The sequence below is a fragment of the Microtus ochrogaster genome, linkage group LG8, assembly GCF_000317375.1.
Source record: "Microtus ochrogaster isolate Prairie Vole_2 linkage group LG8, MicOch1.0, whole genome shotgun sequence".
Classification (NCBI taxonomy): Eukaryota; Metazoa; Chordata; class Mammalia; order Rodentia; family Cricetidae; genus Microtus; species Microtus ochrogaster.
Window position 1 is genome coordinate 7515281 of NC_022033.1, and position 25610 is coordinate 7540890.

Sequence of the window (25610 nt, forward strand, 5' to 3'; positions counted from 1 at the left end):
GCAGTGCTTGGTCCTGATTAGCTTTAACTGATTGGCACAATCTGGATTCACTTGGACAGAAAGTCTTAATGAGGAATTATCTAGGCCAAGTTGGCCTATGGAAATATCTGTGGGAGATTGTCTTGATTATTAGTTGATACAGGAAGGCACAGCTCTTTATAGGAGGCGATGTCCACCAGCCAGGTGGAGAGAGCTAGCTTAGAGCTGGCTGTCACCTATTGGCTGTTGATTTGATATTTTAAGTTCCAACCTTGATCTTCTCCACAATAATGGCCTGAAACCTAGAAGCCCCAAAAATCCTTTCTTTCCTGAGTCCCTTTTTGTTAGGATATTTTGTCACAGCAGCAAATGAAACTGGGACACCTGGGCTAGGTCACATCTGGTTAAACGGTCTGCCATAATAAAGCCAAGATGTAAACTGAACCTTACTTTAGGGACCTCTCTTACCTCCCAAACCACAAGAATAAGAAGAGAATGTATTCTTAATGAAAAAATAATAATTGGGCTGTTATTACCTGATGTAGGAGAAGGCTGCCTGGTAGATAAAAACCAATAGTTAAGACGTAAAACTATAATAAGGAGACACTGATGTATAGAATTTCTATTTAGATTCAGAATACCTGATCCTAGTTAAGGTGTTTAACTACAATGTATCTGGGCACAAACAAAACATCTGTGTGGAGCCAAATACCCAGAATCAGAGGCTACAACTTGTCGAGCTGTTAGCCTTCAGCATACAGTGCCATTGTCTTAAAGACCGGAAGCTTGGAAGTGTGGATATTAAAACCGATTCAATGTCAATCAGATAAGTAAATATAAAACAGGGGGAAATTAGTGGAAAATAAAATCAACTGGTATTTCATTCATCTATAAACAGGGTAAATGAATAGAGACTGGGAGACGGAGCAGTGTGAAGATGGGGTGACTAGGGATGAGAACGTGTGAAGAGGGGGTGACTGGGATAAGGCAGTGTGAAGATGGGGTGACTGGGATGAGGCAGTGTGAAGATGGGGTGACTGGGAGGGGCAGTGTGAAGATGGGGTGACTGGGAGGGGCAGTGTGAAGATGGGGTGACTGGGAGGGGCAGTGTGAAGATGGGGTGACTGGGAGGGGCAATGTGAAGATGGGGTGACTGGGGGGCAGTGTGAAGATGGGGTGACTGGGATAAGGCAGTGTGAAGATGGGGTGACTGGGAGGGGCAGTTTGAAGATGGGATGACTGGGGGGGCAGTGTGAAGATGGGGTGACTGGGAGGGGCAGTGTGAAGATGGGGTGACTGGGATGAGGCAGTGTGAAGGTGGGGTGACTGGGATGAGGCAGTGTGAAGATGGGGTGACTGGGATGAGGCAATGTGAAGATGGGGTGACTGGGATGAGGCAGTGTGAAGATGGGGTGACTAGGAGGGGCAGTGTGAAGATGGGGTGACTGGGACGGGGCAGTGTAAAGATGGGGTGATGGGCAGGGGTGAGAGCAGTTGAATACCTCTATTTTCAAACTCTGAATGTTAAGTACCTCCCAGCTCCCATTTGTAATTTTTACTGCGACTTGTTCACTTTAATGCATTTTCCGTCTCCATCTGGTAAGGGCTTATTCACAACAGGGCTGTTTATTTTGTCAGGCGAGGTCAAAACAAAGCAGGCTTAATGGTGCACACATCCATATTTCTGTTGCAGATAATTTGTGTCCCTCAAGTGTTATCTTACATTAGAAGCAAAACTGTCAGTTTCAACTGCTTTCCTCATGCCAAAAGTCAAATTTTCACTTGCTGCTTCTCTGCCTGTGTTCTAAACTTCTTTGCAATGGTTTAGCTCCGTGGTGGGAGGCTGCAGCAGGCAATAGACTGATTGCTCTTCACCCCCTAGAAATTTTATTGGAGCATGGTTAAAACGCTTAACATGAAATTTTCCACTCAACAGAGTGTTAATTAACTGTGTGTATGTGCATGTGCTCATGTGCGGGTTCACATATGTGTGTGCTGGAGTTCACTTGCATGTGTAGACATCTGTATGCAAACCCTAGAGACCAACAGCTGGGTTCCTAGGGCACTGGCCACCATTTCTTTGCAGATGGAACCTGTCACTGATAAAGAACTCATCCAGGAAGCCAGGCTGGCTGGCTAGTGAGCCCCAGGGGACCCGCCTTTTTTACCTCCCTGGAATTGAGATTACAAACACATGTCATCTTGCCTGTCCCCTTTGCATGAGTTCTAGGCAACGAACTCAGGGCCCGGTTCTGTAGGGCGACTGTGACTGTCTCCCCAGTCCCTTCCCGAAGTCCACTATCAATGGCCATTGCTACACTGTGGTACAGAGGTCTCCAGAACTTGATCATCTTGTTTTAACTTAAAACTTTATCCTTGTCAATTCAGTACCTTCCCATTTCTTACTGGTACTGGACCCTGGTGGCCACATGCTCCTCTCGGCTATAATTCCATAGCTACTATGCGTAAAATCACATCTGTGGTCAGTTTATTTCATCACAGTTTCTTAACATTGCTGTATATTGTTATGTGTTGCAGTATCTCCTTCTTGTTTAAGGCGGAATAGTATTCTAGTGAGTGTGCACACACACACACAACACATTTGCACACTCACCTCTCAATGTACTTAGGTTAGCCCCACATTTTGCTTAAATACTTGATTTTTGAAGTCATGATTTTCCTAGAAAATGCTTTGCTGAATTCTTTTTATCTCAGTACATTGACTGTGAGGATCTCTTATCTTTTCTTCTCTCTCTCTGTCTCTTTGTCTCTCTGTCTCTCTCTCTCTCCTCTCTCTTTCTGCATCCACTCCTATCTCTCTCAAGCTGTTGCCTGGGACGCCATTATGCACCACCAAGTTTGCCGTCACATTAACAACCACGGTGACGGCTACAGAAATTTCTGTTCAATTCCCCATATTGGAGGAGCTTCCGATTACACCAGCACACCGGCCTTCTCAAAGGATGCACACGGGAGCCTTCTGAAGTCTTTCTCATTCCACACAGTGTACTTGACATCCTCAGTCAACACTGTAATTACAAACTGCAGTGCTTCCTGGTGGCTAACAAATGCGGGATGCTAACAGGAAGTCGGTAATTCAGGGGAAGTGACAGGGCCAGGAAATTGACTGTGCTCAAGTCCCAACGCGAAGCTCTGCACACACATCACAGCTAAGGAAATTTCATTTTGTTTCTCAACATCTTTCATTATGAGAGGCTCCAAACAGAAGATTATCACAGAAAAGAACGTATCGGGCTGTGCGTGTGTGCATTCATCTGTTGCGCAGATGCATGGGTCTTAACAGGTTGCAAGGTTTCCCCCATCTTTTAAAAATAATAGTTCAGCCAGAATTCCAGCATGTGTGGTGGAGGACCTGTCTTAGGAGCTACTGGCTGCTGACAGCTGCTGAGGAAGGGAGTTTTCCTTAGGAATGAGGCTCCCGGCAGGTGGCCAGTGCTGCAGGGGATGGCCCCACATGCATGCACACACAGGCAGCATTAATCTCCAGTGCTGCAGTGGATGGCCCCATACCCATGCACACACAGGCAGCATTCATCACCCCCCATCGTTATTATGTTTAACATACTGACAAGTTCAATTTCCCTAAAGCTTTATTAACTGAATTACTTACAACCTGGGAAAATGTCAAGTCTTTTAAAGGGTAGGTACAGCTTTTATGCGCATTTGTGAGGTCTGAGGAAGAAAGCCTGGTGCCTTCTTTGGCAGCCTCAGATTGACTCTCTCCACAATTTTTGTTTCGGGTTTGCCATTTGCGTGGAATGCACTCATGGTTTCCTTTTCTGACTTTCTGATTGTTAATTTGCTGAACTGATCATCCTGTTGAAGCTCAGTAGCAAATATCTCATTTAAAGGCTAGCCAGAGAAAAAACTATATATTATTGCACCCAGGAGGACCTCATGTGTAATTTAAGACTGGCCTCATTCACAATAGCCACAAGGGCTGGAGGTAGTGGGGCAAGTTTGATGTTAGAATCAACAGCAGTAAAAGAAAAACAGGAATGGAGGTGTATTTGTGCTTATAATTCCTGCACTAGGGAATCAGCAGCAGGAAGACCCCTGGAGCTCCATGATCAGCCAGCCTAACCTATTCAGAGACCCCAGGTTCAAATGAGAGACCCTGTCTCAAAAGAACAAGGGGGATTATGGCCAAGAACACTGGCCTACACACACACACAGAGACACACACACAGACACATACATGGGCACACAACCCCACATTGACACAAGCACATAGGCACATACAAGCATGCACACACACACACACAAAGAAAAGTATTCATAATAACTAGGATCACTTACTATAAAATACTGTGAGGATAAAACTTGGAAATTCAATTAATAAAGAGCTTTCAATACACAGTGTTAAAGGATGAGTGACACCTGTGCGCTGAAATTTTATCTCCCAACACCATCTGAAGGAGGAGGGACCATTATTTTGTACTTTAATGACGGTTCACTGTGAGATACACCGGTGAGCAGTCTTCTGCCTCAGACACTACATTTATGGTAAAGATCTAATATGACTCTGGGTGTCTAAAGTTGGTATCAGCTTTCCTAGCTACATGAGAGATACTGGTATCAACAATGAACCCCAAGGTGGTCATGGTGGATCATTTTTATAATTCCACAACTTGGGATGCAGAACCAGGAAGATCATGAGTTTAAATGCATTGAGCCTACATTGTGAGAGCCTCTCTCATAAAAAGCAAAAACAAACATACAAAACCAACAAAAATAGCAAAGCCTACCACAAACCATACACAGAGAGTTGATAACCAACTACAGCTTCAGAGAGCTAACCACGTCGTGGCTACAGGCCATTTGTACCTAGTCATCATGGCCTGATCACAGATCATCACTGGTCACCTGGTCTTTGCATCCTACACATTGTAACAAGTGTGGAATGTGGTATTTCTATGTTATTTTTCATTGTAGCTCATTTTCCCTCTTTAATCCATGTATATATAATTTTTCAATTGATTAAGAAATTCATACATGCCACAATTTAATTACAGTTTATCTAATATGAGTCTCTTTAGATAATAAGAATTGCTATAAATACCAATTCCTTCATTTGGTGATCTAAACTTGGAATTAAGTTTTAGAGATTGCAAAGTAAAGATGAGCACCTATAAAGTAGAAGTGATGGAAATAAAATGGACCTGATGAAGAGAGAGAGAGAGAGAGAGAGAGAGAGAGAGCATTATATGAAAGAATTAGTCTTTGAGCTCATCAAATATGAAAGGATTGAAAAGAATCATAAAATGTCTTTCTTACACATCCCATTTCATGGGGGAAAATGAATTTCGAAGAGATGAAATGATGTGATCTTAGCAGCCAATGCTATTTCATTATCTTTACATAAATCACACGGAGACTTATTAATGGTAGCCCACTAAAACCTTAAAGGTGATGACATGCTGTATTTCACATCACCATCTGCTCTCTAATTGTACTATAACTTTACATCTTATCGCCCATGGCTAGCAGACTGTGGTACACTCCTGTCACCTAGGAGACCTTGATAAAGAGGAAGTGCACACACATGTGGGAACCCACAGCCTCTAGGTTATTCAAATTGATTACTTGTGACTTGCAGAAGCTTCCAGAGGCTCGGCTTTCAGTTTAGATATTGTGACATGCTGTGACTTCTGTTCACATTTCAGTGAACAGAAACAGTGCTGTGTGGAGGGTCTCCATGACACACAACAACAATAGGACATCCAGGAGGAGGCCCAGCTAGGACCCAGTATCCACTGAGTAGTAAAAGTCAGAGTTTTCAATCCAGACCAACGATCCAGTGCAATGAACACTTACTAAAGACGTATGGACTAAGGAGCATACTCCGTGACTCACTGAGCCACACTACAGCGTCCACGCTGAGGTTTTTTCTTCTTTTCTGTTTCTTTGGTTTTGCTTTGGTTTGGTTTTTTTGGCAATACTTTTAAATTTTGTTTTGTTTTCAGGGGGAGTCACAAGGGTAGAGGGAAGAGGGGAGGGGACAAAAGGATATGTGAGATTGGAATGCATAATGTAAAATCCACAGAGAGTCAATAAAAAGTAAAATTAAGAGGGAGAGAGAGAGACCTGTGTGCAAGCTATATATGGAGTAACAGAGAACTTGGAAACTAACTAAGCCTAACACTGCACCCTGCTATTGATCAATTTTGACAAAAATAGACACCAAGCTACTCAAATGACTCTGTATCTCCCAGTACAGCAGTAGGTTTCCAGGCCTTAAAAAATAGCTTAGGTCACTTGCATCTTGTATACATGTCATAGTAAGCTTTAACCAAATGATATTTGTAAGTGGATGAATTGCCTTCCTAGTTGCCCACCATAACATCATACACTCAGTGGCCTGATAATAGACCAAAAGAATTCTGCACAAACCTTGGACTCCCAACAGAGCAAATAAGGAAAGAGTTCTGCGGGATCACAGTGTTAGTCAATAGCTAACTCACGCGGGGGTACAAACGCAGACGGGGTATTCTTTCTACAACATTGTATTTGGGGGCTCTTTCAGGAGTCTCTGTATTGGCTCCCCAGGCCCACATATTTTTCAAATATGGAAATTGCAAATTCCACTAAGCTCAGATCGTGTCTTCTTCCGTGGCTCTGTCTTCCTATTCCACCTCACCTCCTCCACAGTGAAACAGATCCAAACCCAAACGATGACATCTCCCAGGAAGCTGCCCATTCTTGTGACAGGGAGTGGGGGAGTCTGCTTCCAACCCAAGGGAAACAAGAAGCTACTAGTGTTTGCTTCCTTGCTACTTAGCTGTCACACCCTGCAACCCTGGAACACAAGTGCCCCTGGAAGCTACAGGAGGAACGGATCATCGTATAGATATGGGAAGAGAACAGAAACATGGAAAACTTTTCTTGCCACCTCTCAGAGAGCGTGGGATCCATTTGCATACACATGTCTATGAGTGTAAACGAGGGCTTATTTCCTCATCCCACAAGAAACTTCTTCTGATGGCATTGCCCTCCGATTTCCACGGTATTCCTCACCTCCATTTAGAAGCCCCATGGCTGCTAACAGCTGAACGCTGAGTGGCTATTAAAACACAAGGGGACTTAACTTGCATTTCCTTCCCCGAGATGTGTTCATCCCTCCTCTCTCTCAGTTTTCTATTCAAATGAGGTCTCTGTGGCCCTTTTTATTTAAAACTATAGCTCCCATCTTCAGATTCCTTTTCTGACTTATAATATGCCTGGCCCTATGTAATACAAATATATTCATTTATGCATTATTCTTGGTACCCATGTTTTTATCCCCACATTAATATAACATTTATGTGATAAGAGTTTTTCTCAAATTTCTTTAGTCCCTAGAACAGAGTTTTACGCATGATAGGAGCTCAATACTTACTTGGTTTTCAATGGCAAGAATAAAAATAGGTTTCCTAATTTTGTTTTTCTAAACCATTTGCAGAAAAATGCTCAGGAGACACAGGGTATCTCATCTCCATAGAACACAGAGTCAGCTAGGTTTGGATTTAGCAATAGTATTTATTAGTAACATGTGTAAATCAGGGAGACACAGAGAATGAGGAAAGGGAGAGTTGGATGGGGGAGAGAGCATATGCCCACTCCTCGGCACATTGTGGAGGTTGGAGGACCACATTTGGGAGTCTGTTTTCTCTTTCTGCGCTGCTGAGACAGGGTCTACCCTACAGTTTCTCCATTTTGCATCATTCATAGTTGGCCTGGGAGCTTCCTGATGTCTCGACTGTCACCATTTTCCATCTCACCAAAAGAGCGCTAGGATTGCAAATGTGTACCATCACACCTGTTTTGTTATGTGGGCTTCAGGACTTGGACTTGAGTCATCAGGCTTGTATAGTAAAGAGTGGTTACCCACTGAACCATCTCCTTGGCCCTGATCTAATATTTTTTTGGAATTATAAAATAGCTTGTGTTATTTAGTGCTTACATCCTTTTTAAAAGTGTTCCAGAGACACACGGCAATGCTCCCAATGGATATTTCAGATGAATATCAGCCTCCCACCCATGGATTTAGATAGCACAATCTCAATTATCCACTTGGGTCGCTTGTAATCACATGAACCTCATGAGGCCGAGCGAGAGGACAGACATGCAGGGCTGAAGAGCACAGAGGAGGTGAGAAGAAAGAGAGCTCCAGGTGACGAGACATCACGTGGGTTTGACTTTGTACACAGAAACGGTGAGCCATGAGCCAAGCAATGTGGCAGCCTCTGGGATCCTGGCTAAGTCAGTGAGGAAATGAAGGATGCCCAGAGCTACCCATGCTCTACACATGTTCTACACATGGTGTGATTTGTCCAAAAACCTGAATAGAGTTGGAATTAATGATTTGCTGGAGCCCAAAGACAAAAGCACAACCCTCCAGATACCTGGATCATGGCCTTGGGAAAGAGGTTGAAAAGAAATATCTGAAGCACAGACCTGGCCTGCAGAATGCTCGCTAATGTCATGTTTTTGTTTTTGTTTTTCTCAAAAAGAGCCTTTCAATCCATGCTAAATGTTTGTACTTCACTGTATCATCATGTGATTGCCCCATCTTCTCTTGGACAATGCCAAATAGCAATGCCATCAGAGGGACCATGGGAAATAAATTAGAAACTAGTGAAGTGTGTGTATTGCCTATTGCAATTTTCTGCTCTCTTTGAGCATTTGCCCCTTTGTTACAGGGAGGAAATTTCAGAAACAAACAAGACATGCGGCTTCATGTACTATCGGCGGATATTCAAAATTGGAAATTCTCTCCATTGGTTCATTTGCCATTAAAAGCGTGTGATGGTTAAATTTGTCAACGTGACACAACCTAGGATCACCTAGGAGCAGTATCAGTGAGGGATTGTTTTATCCTGAGTTAGACTGTGATCATGTCTATGCGGGTCACCTTAGTGACCTGATGCAGGAAGAACAAGCCCATTGTGGGTGGCACCACTCCATAGGTAGATAAATGTAAGCAACCATGCATGCATTATTTTCTCTCTGCTCCTATAGTGTGCATGATGTGATCAGCGGTTTGAGATTCTTGTCTTGACTTTCCCACATTGCTAAATTCGGCATAGCACAGGGGCCAAAAAGTCCTTCCTTCCTAAGCTGATTTTTGTCAGGACATTTCATCACAGCAACAGACCTAAAACCAGGACAGCATTAGAAATTAATTCCCAAGCTCCTCCTGATCCAACTATTTCATGACCAGGAATGTCTCACTAAAGAAAATATGGCAGTGGCCATATAGACATTCCTAATACATTAGTATTTAAAGTCTAACAAAACCTGCCCATTATTTACATTTGGTTGAAATAATCCTTTAAAGTTATGTGCTGATGGGAATGAAGTCAAAAATGAAACATAAATTAAACATGAAGCAGCTATGTTATGCAAAAGCTAGTATAATCCAGCACGCTATGCCTGTGGTTGGTAAGTTGACTTCTCTCTCTTTGTCTCTCTGCCTCTGTCTGTCCCTAAGGGTACTCAGATAAACTGACAGACAGATGCTAGATAGATAGTTCTGAACCATAAAAGCAATATAGTTCTTTTTAAAAAAATCACTTTGGCTTCAGTTATGTGCATGTGTGTCTATCTGTATGTGGGTATGTGCACATGAGTGCAGGTGCCTATGGAGGCCTGAAGAGGGCATCAGATCCCCTGAAGCAGGGTTACAGACTTTGTGAGCTGCCTGACTTGGGATTTAGAAACTTAACTCCAGTCCTCTGCAAAAGGGATATACACTCTTAACCACCAAGCTACCTCTCTGGACCCAGGTTTTTGTTTGGAAGGAAGAAACAATAAATAATGAAAAAGTGTTAGTTCAAAAAGTAAAAAAGGTAACATAGTTTGGTAGTGTTATCTGCTAAAAATTAATAAATATCTTTCAAAAAAGTTGAAACATGGTATTTACCTGGCAGGCAGGATGCAGATTTATCCTGTGCCTATAAGGCATTCTATAGAGGAATAATCATATAGCCACAAGACGGCTGACCCCAGACCTGCCCAGAAGCTTCACTCGCTTAGGCTTTTCTGCAGAGCTAGTTTTAAAGGGCACATTGACAAGAAAACACTTAAGGGTAACACTGGCAATAAAAACACTCTATATCCAATGATGGAGGGGCTCTACCTTTATCTGGGTTAAGCCAGCCAGTGTTGTGTTTCAAGAAATAAAAGTGAAAATTCAGTTTGGGTGCTTGGCTTTGTATCCAGTATAAACCCGTCATAACCCATAGGGGTCCAGTAAGAAACGACTTGCAACAGGTGGCTTATCTGAAACCTGCAGTGATGGCTTTACATGCCACTTAAAGTTTGTTCATTTCCTCCATCAGATCTCCCCAATGCTTTGTCTTTCATGTCCCCTGTCGGCACTCTTCATCTCTTACCCTTTTTCCTTCTTCAGCCAATCAGGTGAGCATCTGCATTTGAAGCTCATATTTGAAAAGGAAATTTCTCCCAGCTGTCATGTACCAGAGACAGCTTGGCAGTCGCTCTAAGATCAACAGAGGAATTGTCAGCACAATGATATGAATTCCTCCTGTAACTTAGCTGGCTGGGAACCCAGAGAGACTGACAGCGTCTGGACCAGCCCTTTTTGCCAAGCCTCCTCTAATAGCTTTGACTTAATGCCAGTCTTGGTATGTATATTATGTTCCATGTGCATTTTCCTTTGCTTTGAGGTGTGGTGACATTTCATTTGACATGGTGTGGCAGGTCCTCATTGCTACACACATCTCTGCGTCACTCACAGGATCTCAGAGAAACACGGGTTGGGCATAGCTAGTGTGCATCGCAGGTGCCCTCTTGCATCTCAGATTTCCTCTACCTTGTCATTGCTTTTAACACCAAGCACTTAAGAAGCCAGATCTCCCTCTGCCCGGACCTGTTGCATCTGCTCGATTGGGACACCTTGCTGGGTTGCCCGATGCTCTCAAGCCAGCAGTACACTGATAGCAGGACTCTAACTGGTGAGGTCACAGACCTCACCCAGTGGTACAAAGACAATACTCAACATTGGGTAATAACTGCTAGAGCTCCGCTGAACCCATCACTTCCTGTCTTCAGTGCCTATCAACTGTAGTACAAGAGATGAGTTCTAAGCTACTCCCAGTGACTGAGACGTCCACCTGAGGTCAGGAAAGAGAGACTCAGGTTTCAATAACCTCAATGCTGAATCTTCCATCTAAGAGGATGTATCGATCCCAGGATCCAGTAAAGAAACCAAGACTGGTGCCCCGAGTCTGGCTGCTGATTACTGTATTGCATATTCTTCCCTGAGTGATTTGGAGATGTCCAGGCTAACTATGGATTGCTGAGACATGGATGTGCTGGCTTGCACTGTGAGTAGGCAGTGCCTCCCTTAAATTCTCTAGGACCTCAACTTTCAGTTTCCATAGTTTTATTTATTTGTGCTTTAGTTTTTGTGATACAGGGTCTCATGTAGCCAAGAATAGCTGTGAACTCATTAAATAGCTAAGGAGAACCTTTGAATTCTGCCTCTGTTCTCTGGGGTTCTGGGATCATAGGCATAAGCAACCATACCCAGTCTGTGGAGCTCTGGGTTTGACTTTGTGCAGGCCAGGCAAGAACTCTACCAACTGAGTTACATTCCCAGGCCCTAGTTTGATTCTTAACTCCCAGAAAATTTGCGTGAAAGTTCTAGAAGTTTCTCCAGCAATCAGGCTCCACTCAATGTAAAGTTTGAGTTCCTTCCTTCAGCATGCAGGTTCGGAAGTTAGCAGTTTTACCACTGAGCCATCCCTCAGTCCCAGAATAATTACTTCTGTCAGCTCACTTGGATTAAACTGCCTAGAAGATTACTAAGGCAGGCCTTCTGGGCATGACAATTGGCTCTCATGAGATATAACATGTCATAGACAAATTGATCTAATAAATTGATTAATCCTTTGATGGAGTCATAATATGATGGCAAAGGAGGGAGTTCAAAGATGGGGCCTCAACAAAAATGGTAGGTCATGTGACACATCCTCAGAAGTTATGCCTTGTCCTGACTCCTATGGACACCCCTCTTTTCTCTGCCTCACACCTTCTACCTCCAGAAACATAACTCCAGAAGCAGCCACACAGACCTGACACCACAGTCAAACACTTGAAGCAGAACAGTGGTAAACTGAACCTTCTGACACCACACAATAAATCTTCCCTCTTTAAACTCTTTCTATCAGCGTTTTGTTACTGTAATGAAAAAATAAAATAAAAACAAAAAGCCTAATACAAAGCCCACAATAAACTAGTTCTTGTTGCTTCAGGCCTATGGAAGAACCTTAGGGCTGAAGCATACAGTTGATTGATGCTGCTCACAGGAAGGAAGGGAAAAGAGAAAGGCAGAAAAGTGACAGGTCCCACAGACCCCCCCCCAAGGTATATCTTCAGTGACTGAAGACTTCCCGCTAGGTACCAACTCTTAAAGCTTCTCATGCCTCTTAACCATGGCAACCAGAATAAGCCTTTAGAAATAGATTTTCAGGAACGTTTAGGAGCCATGCTATAACATCAGATCTAAGGCGCCATAATTAGTTTTCCTGTTTCTGTATTAATGCACCCCAAAAGAAGCACTTACCTTTTCCCTTTTTATTCAGTTCAGGCACTAGCCCTTGTAATGGCGCCACCCACAGGAAAGAAGAGTCCTCTCACTTGACTGACTCTAGATAATCCCTCACAGGTGTGCCCAGAGACTTGTGTCCAATCAGTTGAGACCCATCCATTTGAAGATGCTAACCTTCATAAATATATCGCTAGCAGTATTTGCATTTTATACTGAGGAAAACCATTTCTCCCAGATGTTAGGTGACTTATATATGATCACATGCTGAAAAGTGGAAGCATATAGACTTTAAAATAGCCCTCAGCCCTATGTATCTGAGCAACGCTGGAGTCATTACCTGCTATCTTGTGTTGCCAAGTGTCTTCACATAGGGCTCTTGACATCCTAGGAGTTGAACTGGGCTTATTTAATTGATATGAAAATAATGGAAACAGAAGGCAACAGTAGCATTAAAAGAATAGGCTGCCAATGACAAGACAGTCTCTATTCACAAATTCCTGACTTGTACATACATGTATATGGTGGCCAGCAGTGCTTACCTGCTGACCCCTGGGCTTTCCCAAACTCTGAGACTGCCATCTTCATCCGGCATGACTGGCTGCAGCATTTCAAGTTAAAGAAGTGTGTACATACACACGTGCACACATACGGTGATGACAAATGGCAATGCCCCAAGTGGGGTACAAACAAACACTGAAACTATTACTCTAGGTTGTTCTTGCTTAGAAACAACAACTGAGCTTGTTTTTAGAAATTAGACCCAAGGAGCCAAAGCCTAAAACAAAATAATTTACTTCCTTGGGAAAATGTTTGTTAGAATTTACTCAATATTTTCTTTTCTTTCTTCTTCATTTTAGGGCCTGTGCTGGCCTGAAATTTAAAATCTTCCTGATTCAGCTCCTGAGATTTGGGATGCCAGGCATACACAGCCACACCTAGGATGGAGTTACTGTGGGGTAATGTTATCATCAAGTCTCTGTCTCCAGCTTTTTGCTCATTTTTATCTCTACTACCCTACCAAGCCACCTGCTTAACTATCAAGCCAGTGGTTTCCACCGGGGCTGAGATGATCTTGGTTGAAGAATACATGCGCCAAAGTCTGGACACTTTGTAAGTATTATCCTTTAGGGTAACGAATACAACTAGGATTTATAAGAAGTGGCCATCCGTGCTGTTCAGTATCCCACAACACAGAGGAAACCCCTCACAATAAGGACACTGTGGCCAAAATCCTCATTAGTGCCAAAGATGAGATCCTTAGCTTAGGCTATGAACTTTCTGTTAGCGCTTGGGCCCCCATGTCTTCTAAAGTCTCTGATTAATGCTGGAACTCAGCTTGTGTTCTACACCAAGGAACTTCCTTTTTTTCTGCTGTTGTGTATGAGGTGGGAAGGCCCACTGCGGGATTCCCTAGGCTGGGATCCTGGGCTAAATCAATCAGAGCAAGCGGAGCAAGCAAGTGAAAGCACTGACTGCTCTCTTCTCGTGGCTGTGGATCCCATGCGACCAGTTGCTTGAGGCTCTGAATGCTAAGGCTACTTTGCCATGATATACTATCCTTCCAAGTGTGAGCCAAGCCAGACCATCAGACCATCCCTTAAGGTGCTTTTGCCAGAGTACTTTATGACAGCATCAGGGTACCTTATGAGAGCATCAGAAAATGCACCCACGACATTAACTAGCCTATTAATCTCAGAAGAATTAGCCCCGATCTATACAGTTATATACACTAAGTCCCCGTGTCTAGAACAATGTAGACTGTTAACTATTTGATGAATCATAAATATTTTTTTACAGGAGCAAGCAGGACAAGAGGAAGGGTTTTCATGACCCATTATTATCATGGAAGCAGAAGAAAAGTGAAAATCAACTTACAAGGACTTTTTTTCCCAGGATGTCATTAAAAATAAGCTTAATTCCTCTTTCAGCAACTTTTACAAGCCCCAACTGTGTGTGCACTTCCCTGTGCCCAACACTCCGTGTGCTTTTTCTGGGGACAGATGACCGTTCATCCCAGAAAGAGATGGCAACCATAGACCAAAGACATGGTCCCAGTTGCCAAAGTGAGTTGACATTTGCAAGTCTGGGAACCACAGAAAAGGATATACTCTCCATTGAAAACTACTATCCTAATCAAATTATCAGTTCTTAAGATCACAATGAACAAAGGGACAGTCTAGACAGCTACCTCTTTGTGTGACTCCACATGATAAGATATGTAGGAGATGAAGGAGAGGGAGAAGGGATGGAGTTATGACTTCAAACACTGGGTTTACTGCTCAACTTTAGCAGGACCATGGGGGTGGGGACACTTTAAAGTCACCCATTTTATGGGGAGCAGGAGAAGCAAAGTGAAGAAATATTCCCTGAGAATAAAAAAGCAGAAAAGAGAAATTCAATTTCAAGAAGCAAGGACTGAGAGAAATTCATTGTGGAGAACACACACACCAACCTATTTTATCGGGGGCTTCGGGGAAGAATTATTTATTTCTGGACAAAGGATGAGAAAAATTAACTTTGGGATAACAATAAAAGAGGAGACAAACTCAGCACAGTAAAGGAGAAAAGACAAGACAAACGCCACGCAGAGGAAAGAAAGAATGGCAGATGATAAGAAAGACCCAGTGTTTCATTTGGGGGGAGGGAAGAACACAGAAAGGGCATTTTCAGAGAAGCCTGTGATGTGGGAAAAATTGGCCCATGATTATCCATCTTTGTATAATGGATACCGAGGGGAGTGCCAAAGCTCTCTCTTCGATACAAGGCTGAGGAATATCTGAACTTTCTTTTCAGGCTAATCAAAATGAGAAAGGAAAATGCAAAACTTTGGACAGTTAAAGAGGTTATTTCACTGGCATAAATGCGCACGGTGGAAAGATCTGTATTTTAGAATTCACCAGGTATAGGAGAAAGGGTGCTCTTTCCTGCCATGTGTTACATTAGCATTAACCAAACCAGAATGCTGAAACAATTTCACCCAGAGATTAAAAGCAGTATTAACTTTCAGCTATAGGAGCTGTCAGTTAGAAGTAAGGAATCTCAGGCAAACGGTGGGGCCAGACCTAGCTCTTTTCAAATCACATTAAACTTTGAAAGGAGGACCAGAAGATGATATTTCTGTATGATTCCCAGGTGTGTTGCCACCCCCACCTTAGAAACCACAGCACTCGTGTGTACTGTAAAGCTACACAATATCAAAATACGAAGTTAGCCTGCAGTGCCCTGTGGATGAATGGATCAATGGGATATTGTTTGCCATAGAGAATACAAAGTTATGCTAGCTGCAGAAAAAAAATGGATTTGATTGGATGCTATGATGTTAAGGAAATTCAGCCAAACTCATAAAGACTAGATCATATGTTTTGTCTCATATGAAGAACCTATATTAAAAAAATACATAAAACGAAAAAAACCAAAAGACTTTTGGGGGAAGACCAGTAGGAGAAGGGAGGAGAAAAGAGATTGTGGTGGGGGCAGGGTAAGTACGAACACAGTTCCTTGCATATAGATATGAAAACATTGTAACGAAACTCACTACTTTCAAGTACTCTATAAGACTAAAAGGTTTGGCCTCTTTAGAATTTCATTGCCTGAAACCGTGACCTTGTGTGACAATTAGATCCCACTACTGTGCACATTTCCTGGGGACAGGATGGCTGTTCACGGCAGATAGAGAGCACAGCCACAGGCCAAAGATATGATTCCACCACACACAGTCCAGAGAGTCAGTGAGTTTATTAGTGTTACCTGCAGGAGCACATATATCTCCAGGGTCAATACAGCACTGTGGGAAGCACATCATCCAAAAGCCCACCCCAGCAGGAAAGTTGACTCACTGATGTTCCCTGTGCCACCCATAGGCAGCTCTTTTGAAGAGTCGCCTCTTCCTCAGACTACTTCCTGCGTAGCTTCAGAGAGTGGCCTCCTTGGTCTCGTGGGTCTCCTGTGCTGCCCTTTCTGTTGAGTCTCATGAGCGGTCTGTAATTCCCCCAGCAGGGAATGTTGCGATCTGGAGGAAACAGCTATTCTACAACCACAACCCAACTACTTGTAGCATCCATCATGTTGGAAGTGGGTGAGCTGTTACCTGCTAAGGTCCACATCCCAGACCTTTGTCCTCTCCCCTTCATGGCTTTGCCTTTATTGTGTCCCTTTCATCACTGGGGAGCTCAGGGATTGCATAGAGACGCATAACGTGGATTTGATTTCACATTTTATTTCTTAAGAGGAAAAAAAATCTCCCAAGGAACACCTGTAGGTTTAAATATAAAGGAAATATATGGTACCCCGTTGACAAGAGGCAAATGGGAAAAAATAAATAAATGCATTTACGTAGAAGATGAAAAAGCCCCCTTCAACTTAGCAAAAAGAAAAAGGCATCTGATGTCTGTGGAAATTTAGCAGCTAAGGGCTTTATCAGGAGTTCTTTAAGTCTTTTCATGAATAATCAAAAATTAGTCAGGAGTTCTCACGATTCTCTGCAGGGAAATGAGGCAGAGCCGCTTTTCAGATGACAATCCCCTCTGCTCTTAGAGGGCAGCTGCTTGGCTCCTCCAAACAAGAATGAGGGATAAATACAAAGTGTTTGCAAAAATTCATTTCCCAAAGGAATGGAGACTATTTTAGAGAATATATTTTAGTTTTCATTATCCAATTCTGAAAGAAAAAAACAGTACTCAATGCAATTTAAAATTAATCCACATGCATACACGGCAGCCAGCAAACTTTTCTCTAATTTCTCTCCTTCCCTTCCCTTCCCTTTTGTCTCCATCCCTCCCTGTCCCTCTCTTCATCTCCCTCCCTCGGTTCTATCTTCCTTCTTCTTCCCTTTCCCTTCCATAACAGAGAATTCCTCACCTCAGAGCTCAGTACTGCTGAGGTGGATGTAGCCGCCTTTCGGGCAGTATTGACAACTGTGGCAGAGAAGAATTGTTTTTCCCTAAAACATATTAACTAAATTTAGCTGTTTTCCCCACTCCACAGCTGACTCCATAGAACCTTATTAGGATATAATGCAAAAGTAATTGCTAAAACAAATCACTTACAGCCCACGGCGTTGTCCCCCAAGAGAAACTAACTTAGCCTTTCATTGATTTCCCCTGATTCTAGTGCCCTGAGAACTGAAAAACACACTGCTAGATGCAGCACGGAGAAAACTCTATGCCTGTCAGTGACTAGCATGTTCTCCTTAGAGCTATGAAATCTAAAGAGTTTAATTACTAGATCATTTTTCAAGCAGGAAATTCTATAAGTATAAGGTTAATAGCAGAAAAATATCTCCTTAGAATAAACGTTACAGTTGGAATGAGCTGGGTGGTAGGCTGGATAGGAACCTTTCTGGCCTGGTGCAGGAAGAGTTGAGGAGTGTACGTCATCCGTGTAATTAACACTGGGGAAGGGAAACACCCCTACGTGATTCTTTGTCCTCAGAAAGCCTGATGAGATGCTATATGCATTTGAGGCTGTGATAAAGTTAAGTTCTGTAATAACTCGTAGCCAGTAGTCATTGCTTAGTGAGGGGCTAGGCAGACTGTAGGATGTGGCTGTGTTACACACACAATATTAACCACTGTCCTACAGAGAGGCCAGAGCCAGTGAGATTCACAGAGATAAAAAGACACAGAGAGATGGAAGGGAGAGGTGGAGATTATAGAGAATTTAATCATGGAATCATGGTCACCAGTGTAGGCTAGAGATACAGGGATCCCAGCTAAAGATGGCTCAGCTGGGAAAGTGCCTTCCACACAAGCACAAAAGTTTTGGGGCTCGAGCAACCATGTAAAATGCTATGTGCAGTGGTACCTAAACTTGCAGTCTCAGAGCTATGCAGGCGTAGATGGCAGGATCCCTGGGGCTTGCTGGACAGTTACTCAAGCTGCATTGATGAGCTCAAGATGCAGCAAGGGACCATGTCTCAAAGCATAAGATCTGGAAGAAACCCAAGGCTGATGTGGGATTACCCTTTGTATGCTGTGAATATCATCGGTTAATAAAGAATCTGTCTTGGGCCTGGCAAGGCAGAATAGAGATAGGCAGCGGGGGGGGGGGACTAAACTTAATGCTGGGAGAAAGAAGGCAGATTCAGGAGATACCAAGGTGGATTTAGGAGATACCAAGTAGCCGCCAGAGGGGAAAGACGTGAGCTGCCAGCTGAAACCTTGCCAGTAAGCTACAGCCATGTGGCAATACACAGATTAACAGAAATGGGTTAGTTTAGGACATAAGAGTTAGCCAGAAATACACTGAAGCTATTGGCCAAAAAGTATTACAAATACTATAGTATCTGAGTGATTATTTCATGGTCTGGGTAGCTGGGAATGAACAAGCGGCCTCCTACAACACAAGGCACCCAGTCAAATTCAGGCTTCCATATGCATTCACATGTGTATGCATGTATCACTTATACAGTTACACACACGCATGCACACAGGGAGAGAGAGAGAGAGACAGACAGAGAGAGAGAGAGAGAGAGAGAGAGAGAGAGAGAGAGAGAGAGAGAGAGAGAGAGAATACCTGACAAAGCCAAACAGCAACTGAGATCTGACTGGTGCAAGCTGACAGAATGAAGGAGCACTGACATTTATTAAGTAGGGAAAAGTTTGGCGTCTTGCAGGGCCTGCTTCCCAGTCTGTGGATGGCGTTCTTGCTGCATCATCACTCTCTGGGACAAGGAGTGTGGGACCTAAAGAACCTCCCATCGAGATTTTAAAACCACTCACGACGACTCTGCCTTCATGACCTCACACAACCCTGATGAGCCCCCAGAAACCTTTCCTCCTAACACCATCGGGCTCAGGCATAAGGACGCTCTCTCTGAGTTCAAAGGATACAACAATCCACCCTATAACAAATCCAGAAGCGCTCATCTAGAAAAGTCTCTTCCAATGACAGGAGGGGAGATCTGTTCTGTCCAGACCCTCAGCTGATTGGATTAGATTCACTCACATTGTGCAAGGCAAAGTGATTTACTGAACAGATATATTCTAATTCAATGTTATGAATCCCAACGGCATATTTTCAGTCATACGTGGGGTCAAGCTGTGTATGCGTGCGTGTATGTGTGTGCATGCATGCACATATAATAAAGCAGAAGGGAAACTATTTGGGTGGAGGAAGAAGAGTATAAAGGGAAGAAGAGACATGGTGGGAGTTGATATGAAACAAACAATGATGTACATTTATGAAAATGTCACAGCGAAACCCAGAAATTTGTTTGGTGCATCAAAAAAAATGACAAAGAGAAATTGAAAAAAAAAAGGGGATTTAATGATTTAAGCATTAATCTCATTTAACACCCTTACAGAAATACATAGAACAATACTTGATTAATTACTCAGGCATCTCATGGTCCCCCATGAGGTTGACTCATAAAATTAGTCATTACTGGACTGTTCTAGAAAGGGAGAAAAGTAAGACTCACTTTCCAAGGAGAAAGGGGAATTTTGGGTGTAACTGAGAAGGCATAGCTTCTGAAGGGGACATATATGGAAAGAGAAGCTGTGTCCTGACATGAGATTAGAAAAGGGGTGGTTGAAAAGATAGCTGGTGACAAAGGAGGACGGGCACTCTCGGAAGAACAAGGGGAAACAATTACTAGGGAGTATTTGTGAGTACGATGTTTAGATAAAGGAAAGCCATAGCCTGCCTCCTACTTTCAAGTCTCAGGGGCCAGAGAAAGCAAATGAGGGTATGGACACAAATCAAGAGAGAGATTTAAGAAGGAAACAGGAGCTGTGGCTGACTCACAATCACAGAGCATTTGCCCAGCATGTGTGAGACCCTGGGGTCTATCCCAGGCTCAGGATGGTAGAGCACTTGCCCAGCATGTGTAAGACCCTGGGGTCTATCCCAGGCTCAGGATGGTAAAGCGCTTGTCCAGCATATGTGAGGCCCTGGGGTCTATCCTAGGCTCAGGGAACAGAACTGCAATCCCAGCAAGGACGGCAGCAAATGCTGATCGCACGTCCCAGAGACTGTAAGGATGTGATGTGCTGCTAGCCTTTCTCTCTTGCTGTGCTAAGACACTCGACCATGAGCAACTGAGGGAGGAAAGGTTAACAAGGAGTCCCGAGGGACAGAACCCATCGTGGATGGGAAAGCAGGGCAGCAGAAACAAGAAGCTGAGAGATCCCAGAAGCCTGTGCAGACACTTCTCGTTCAGATCGCCACAGATGAGAAACCTGGATGCTTTATTACAGATACTGGCTCATCACCAATGGTTGGGGAATGGGGAAACTGAGGTTCACCCTTAGATCTAACTTCATGCTGCAGAGGCAGAGGAGATGCCCCCAGTTAAGTAATTTCACTTCTGAGGAAGAATCTGAAAAAAATACAACTTTTTTTAGTTTGATGTCATACAAGGGTATTAGTAAAGTCTGGGCTGACTGTAAAGTACATCTGCATGACTTAGATTATTTGGGATTTCCTTAGAATTAAAATATTAGAAAATTACAGTGAAAAAGCAGAGAATTGTTAAAAGCCGTATTCAAAGTCTATGAATTTAAAAGGCACTGCTAAGATTTAACTGTAATGCATGTGACTATTTCCCAGTGCTTCTGGGAAGTAGTCTGTAAAATAAGACATATTCTCTTTGGAACTAATTCAAATGGTTCTTTGTCTTCTAATCTCCTTTAAAACCTGTTTCATATAGTGCTCACCACGAGATGTGACAGTGATTGAACTAACTGAACAGCAGGGTCTAATAGCTTCTTCAGAGCAGCACAACACACACACATACACATGTGCACGCACACACAGATGCACAGCACCTATGCTTGCCTGTGTCTGTACTCCATGTAAAATGATCTCTATAGACAACTCCTAACAAAATATAGTGGAAAATGGGTAAGCTATGTCAAATAACCCACATCAAAGCACCCTATGAATCTATTTTGGAATACTTTTGCAAATATATCAAACTAATATACAATGTTACATATGTGTGTGTTGTCTAAAATAGAATAGATCCCACTTACCTTCATATAATTTGAGTAAATTGGGACTTTTTAATATTAAGTAATAAATCTCTGTTGCGTGTGTGTTCTATGCATTTGTATATGTTCATGATTGTGTATATGTATGCAGATGCCAGCATTCTTCTGTGTGTGGGTGTGGGCAGGTGCGTGTGTGTACGTCAGAGATCAATACCATATGTGTTCTTCAATTGCTTACATCTTATTTTTGGAGAAAGTGTTTCTCATTGAATATCGAGCTCACTGATTCATCTAGACGTGCTGGCCCGTGAGCACCAGGAATCAGCCTGTCTCTGCCTGAGCTGACGCAGGGGTTGCTTATGCAGTTTCCGTAACCCAGATATTTCATGAGTCCTGGAGATTCAGACTCAGGTCCACATGATGGCATGGCAAACACTTTGCCCATGGAGCCACCCCCAACCCCCATATAATCACCCCAGCCAAGCATAACATCGATGCAGAGATGGCCACACAAGTCTTAAACCTGTCTTAAACCTGTCGTTGATTCTGTCTCCACACTTATGCCACCAGCTGGCTGGCTACTAGGCTAGAAAGGGTTGCTCGGCTGTGAAAGCACTGCGTAGCGTATAACGTAGCGTATAATGTTTTATAAACACATTGCAGTGCTCTTGCTGAGATTTAATATAGGGCATCGCAACTTAAACACTTTCAGGCTCCCTCACAAAGTATCCCAGGTGGCCACTAAGTGGCACTTGCTTTGTTGCTAATACTGGGTATCATGACAGAAGGCCAACGATAACTAATGTGATAGGATGACAAGAAGGAATTTAAGTCACCACGCATGCTGCGCTATTCATTTAGACAATCATTACACGAGACATCAGCAGCTATACTGTGGTCCCTTAAAGAGGCATTAGAGCAAAGGCGTGTGGATGCAGCAACCAGCTCAGATTCCTGTGCTCTGAGAATGAAGCCCTGTGCATCCAGCTGCCCCTGGGAAAATAATCTGGAATCCTGAGAGGCTGGGCTCATGCTGGGTCTTTGGAGAGCTTTCATGTGAACATCACAACATCATTTAGCCAGGGAAGTGTGATCGGCTCCTTAGAAAATTTGCATGTTAATGTGAAGGAGAGAAGTTGGAGCTTACACATTTCCTTAAATCTCTGATATTATTTGTAAGACTGTTTGTAAAACTTTGTCTATGTAAAATGGGCAGCTAATTGAAGTGAGTGCCCACAAAAGTCTATTAAACAGTTTATTAAGGAATGGATAGGAAGAACAGACTTACAAATACAGAACAAGGTAGACCACTCCGCTGATCCGGCTGCTGCAGTTCCATGGTTCTCCCAAGGGTGATGAGGACCAACTACAAGATGCCTCTCCACCACCTGCTCCAGCTCCAACCACCCAAGAGAGTGCACAGGACCCTTCTCCTCCATTTTATTTGGTCACATGTCCAGAGAAAACCATGCCCATGGCAAATCACCCCAAAGTTATTGGCTAAATAAATCGAACACCCATGACAACTGAGCAGCAAATTAGTTGATGGTAGCTATACATATTTAAGGAAATTATATGTAACTATATTTAGGAAACTGAGGTAGGCGCTGGAAGAATGGCTGGGGTTAAGAGTACTTGTGGCTCTTGCAAAGGACCTGAGCCCATCCTCAGCATCCACGTCAGGTGTCTACAACTGTCTGTAACTCAAAATCCCAGAGATCCAATGCTTCTGGCCTCTGCAGGTACTGCATGTGTATGTGCGTGCGCGCGCACACACACACACACACACACACACACACATCAATCTTTTGGAAAAAGGAACTGAGGTAGTTTTAGGTCTGTGAACTATATAGCAATCTAAGTTGTTTTGGTTCTAACCACAAATATAAAAACACATAGCTGTATAAAGATATGTAGTGATATAGATCATCGACTAAATAAGTGAACATAGAGATGTCAGAATAAACGAGCATGCAGAAGAAGAGAAGACTTCCATACAGAAGAGTCTTTTGATGAGAACGTGCAGACTGTGTGCAGTGTGAGAATGAGTCAAGCACAGCATTTTCTTTTTACTGAGTACAGTCTGAAAAGAAGCATGGGAGCAACTGTACGGCAAAGAGACTTGGCGAATCCTGTCCCAGGTAGAGAGCAAGTTGAACAGCAATAGTTGCAAACCATGGTGATGGTGGTAAGCCATATTGACAGGGTACCCTTTATGAGAACATCTAAATCTCAACCCCAGTGTGGAGGTGAGAAAAACCTCACCTAAGTCTGAACTGAAGCTCTTGAGTCATCAAAGAAAGAAAAACTGGAGGAAAATCAACAGGGCTAAAGTCAGAATTCAGCATTACTGATGACTGAAAGAGCGAACAACTTATCCAAGATGTCAATCAATAGGGTATGAGCCCTGTCACAAATCTGGAGAGTTGTAGGCAGTCTCCATGTTGTAAATCTCCATTACCATCTTCACCATCATCAAGCTCAGCTTCTCCTGGCATGTCACCGGCTCTCCTTCTCTCTGTACGCCCCCTTCTCCTCTTTCTTTTGCCAGCTGACCTTCTTTATTTTCCCCTTTCCCAGGATGACATTTGAGGATTTTCAAGTCTTTTCCTCTCCGGTTTCTTCCCACGCTGTCCCAGGACTGACTCCCAAATCATTGTTATCATCCCATGCATTGCTGCTGTGTCGAGAAGTCTTCGCTCAGTCCTGCCCTTGATCATTGCATTTGGAAGTCTACTAGCTGCCCCCAGTTTATAGACCAAAAGGGAAATTGATTTACCAAAGAAAATCATGAATCAAAAATTAAATCTGAAGCTTTTCAAAATGCCATTTCCCACCCTAATACTCCTACCCTCCCGCTGTTCAGCCCCACACAAGAAGGCGTACTTCTCTCTCCTCCACAGGGAGGCCTTTTCTATTCCCAATTGCCCCAGGATACATCCAAGGATCCTGATGTCCATGACCCCGCATCTTTCTAGGACTCTTCACACCTGCAGGGGGCAAGCATTCGCTTGTTTCTGTGCTCACTGGCCTGCCCTCCTGCTCACAGCTGCTGCCCTCAGCTCTGCCTTCCCGAGATTTGCATTCATTTACATATGGAACGCCTCTGAATGGAACTGTGTCTGACAATCAGTGGATGGTACTTCAGAATCAGGCTACTTATTTTCCCTTTGCCTTTCCCTTTCAGATTCTGACATAGCAAAAATAAGAGCAGAAATTGCAATCAATAGTTTCCTAACTTTGATGAACTAGGAAGCGTATAGTCTTCCACAAAACGTGAAAAAGAAAAATTTCATAGTTCCCACCAGACGGTGTAACTCCCCTGACAAACTGTCCCAATGGCTTTGTGCGGCTCTGAGAGATAAATAATAAATACCCACTATTGCAAGCCCTACGGAAACTTTTATTATTGAACGTTTGCCCACTCCCTGACTCTCTCCTCTTCCATACACCCGGGTCTTCACAGTTCGGTCCCTCTGATGTTTATTATATTTCCTAGACCGTGTCAAGACCATTCGAATCTAGATTCTTCCCCGATGCAATGTTTGTACTTTCTTTGCATGGCTTCTTTGTACCCCCCCCCCCAGGTCCTAAGGGAAGCATGGTTCTCAAACAACCACCTACTGTGCTACTTTTTACCAAGCATGACTTAGAAAAATCTTATTTTATGCACAGTACTTAATACTCTATTAAATGCCCTGTTTCTTTGTTGTTGTTTATTTTCTTATCTGTGAGAATACAAACTACATAATTACGGGGAACTTTCATGCCCATCCTCTGATGTCCAGGCCCCAGACAGAGCAATATCTGGTACATAGGAGGAATTTAGTCATTTTGTTGACTTCCTGAGGAAACCAAGGACTTTGTGTTTAACTTGGAAGCAAGTTTTTCTCAGAAGAGTTTCTCATGGGGCACCATGTGGGGATTAAAATTGGAAAAATCTGGAAAACATGTCTTTAAAAAGCCCCAATTGGGGGATTAGAAGGTAGCTCAGCTGTTAAGAGCACTGCCTGCTCTTGCAGAGAACCTGGGTTCAGTTCCCAACATGGTGGTTCTCAACCATGTATAACTCTAGTTCCAGGGAATCCAATGCTCTCTTCTGACTCTGAAGACACTGAATT